Source organism: Microtus oregoni, unplaced genomic scaffold (assembly GCF_018167655.1).
Source record: "Microtus oregoni isolate MIOR12 unplaced genomic scaffold, Mior012 000011F_ref0000422, whole genome shotgun sequence".
Lineage (NCBI taxonomy): Eukaryota > Metazoa > Chordata > Mammalia > Rodentia > Cricetidae > Microtus > Microtus oregoni.
In genome coordinates, this window is record NW_024543070.1 from 45,397,315 (window position 1) to 45,400,110 (window position 2,796).

Below are 2,796 nucleotides of genomic sequence, written 5' to 3' on the forward strand. Positions count from 1 at the left end.
AGCACCATGGATGTAGGTCTATGCAACTACAGCATGCTCCACATGACTGAAAGATAAAGACATTGTAAACTTTCCAAAGGAGGCCTTATCCCCTCTGAGAAATGAATGGGGGTGGGAAGGGGCAAGTGGAGAGTCAGAAGAAGGGGAGGGAGGAGGAACTGGGGTTGGCATGCAAAATGGAAAAAAACTTAAATGAAAAAAGAAAGCTAGGGAAAGGCAGGGAGAAAGACAAAAGTAAAAGGGAAATAATGAGGAAGGAATTAAGGAAGGAATAAGAGAGGAAATGAGGTACAGTGGAAAGATATGTGGAAAGAAAATGTAAGATGAAACCATTTATAGGGATAGAAAGAGAGTAGATCAATGATAGATAAATAGATAGATATATGATAGATATATGATAAATAAATAGATAGAAGATAGATAGATAATGATAGATAGATAGATAGATAGATAGATAGATAGATAGATAGATAGATAGATGACAGATATCTGGTAGTGCCAAACCTATTCTGCATTAACTTTTTCACTCATTCTGTGGAAATATAGACTCCAGTAGCAATGGTGAGAGGCAGTGCAGTTGCTCCTCAAAGAATTGTCCATATGACCTAACCTGCTGCATAAACAACCTGGATGAATGAAAATATGTATTAAGGAAAATTCACATGAACAAATATTCTAGAACAGCTAATAATAACAGCCTAAAACTATGACAAATTATCACTGGTTGAAGAATATATAAGTGAAATGTATACTCATAGCCTAAGGATTTTAAGTCACAAGATGAAGTGTTGATATATGCCACAGCACGAATGATTTTAAATTATTAAGTCAAACAAAAACTCATGATGTAAAATGAGCTACTCTGTCATTTTATTTTTATGTAGGAAGCGTCATAATATATTACTGAGATATTCATGAGATAATAGTTGCTGTCCTATCAGTTCTGAAGTATGGCATTGCTGCTGACTGTGAAGCCGTGGGAAATGATCATTGTGTAGACGGTAAACTGCCTCATGTGACCAACTTTACACAAGAAGATGTTCACAGTCATGGTGGTTGATGGGAAGTGCTGCCTGATAACTGTATAAGCTGGGAAAATGACTTCAGTGCACATATCAGCAATCCTTAGCAATAGAAGACGAGCTATAGATGGATTAACCTCACCTGACCCAGAAGAAGGATGGTATACACTTCAACCTAGCATCCCAGGAAAGGCGTTTCTGGGTAGGACTGTGTGTCATAGGAACTAAGACCAACTACTGACTCTAAGGGCTTTATTAGAGTCCAGTTACTGAGCAGCAAAGGGAAGTGCCGCTTGAGTGAAGAATTAGCCCACACAGTGGGAGAAAATACTTGCTGACTGTATATGCAAGGGAATTAGTGTTTTGGATATATTGGATATGCACTGAACTGAAAAATAATAAACAATAAAACAAACTAAATAGAAAGATGGACTTTTGAACTGGATAGAAAGTTTTCAAAAGAAGAAATAGAAATGGCTGGTAGACACTTTAGAAAGGTTTCAAAATCCTTAGCTACCAGGGAAATGCAGACTGAAGCAGAGTAAAGATTCCATTCCATGTTAATCAGAATGGTGATGATCAGGGATTCACATGACAACACGTTCTGATGTGGATGTGGGAAGTCATCATACCTGACTCCTCCAGATTTGGGAAAATTTGCCAGTCAGTCTGGGAAGGGTTAATCTTTCCTCATGAGAAAATGAAAGCTAATGATCCAGAAGAAGAGAAACTAGGAATCCAGACATCCGGCAAGAATTCAAAGAGCACTGACACATCCTGATAATGCTTATTCTCACCCCAGCATAGACTGCAGATGAATATCTTCCCTGGACACAGTGCACATGCAGAGAAATGAGTGGGCTACACACAGCCAGTGAGAAAAGTGGAAATGCCAGCTACTGTAGAAAGTCAAACGATGGCAAATAATGGCCTGAGAACAAATCTCTTTTGCATTTGGTTTTATAAATGAAATGATTTGAACTCAGCCACAATTTTTTTTTGACTCTAGTCTGCGGCTGCTGGTTTGTATACAGGGCTTTGTTAAGAGATACATCAGAAAGGTTTTTCTTCAAGACTTGGTATTTCTACTGAAGGAATGTTAGTTTCATGGAGGAGGTATTTATCGTGATTGTATATAACACTATAACTATTCAGATTGATCACACACATATAAAAACAAATGAGGAAATCTTTATGATGTTGCAAAACCATCTATGTAAAGTTCATAGTATAAAATAAACGATTGATTATGTGTCATCCTTTGCACAAGTGCCATGTTAATCTTCTCTGTATCGTTATGATTTCAGAATATGTGCTGCCATTTTATTCCTGTAAAATGACTGCTTCCCAAACTAATTGAACTTTAAATCTAGAATACAAAGCAAACTATAATAAACTTCCTGATATAGTCTGAAACAAAGACAATTAAATTAGTCATATCTAAATTCTGCATTTTTCTAAAACAAATGTTTATTGCACAGAAAATAAAATTAAAAGCTTATGGCTACACTAGCATTTAAAAATTCACTGCTAACTATAAATACCATATTGAATCACAAATGTCATATTTAGATTCCATAGTTCATGAAAAATGCACAATAGTTCTTTTAAAAAACATGAATTTTATACAACTTTGTTATTACAGCACCTTTGAATATGTTTGAAACATAAACAATAATCAACATGGTGAAATCTAGGACAGATCTCCTAGATAACAACACATGTAAGAGGTGTTTACAGAATGTGGCGAGCATGGGACTATCTAATGACTGAA

At 36.0% G+C, this 2,796-nt stretch overlaps 1 pseudogene; it reads right to left on the reverse strand.

Annotated features, from left to right (window-relative positions):
* Positions 1–2,252: 2,252 nt before the first annotated feature.
* LOC121453732 lies at positions 2,253–2,352 on the reverse strand (annotated as a pseudogene).
* Positions 2,353–2,796: the final 444 nt, after the last annotated feature.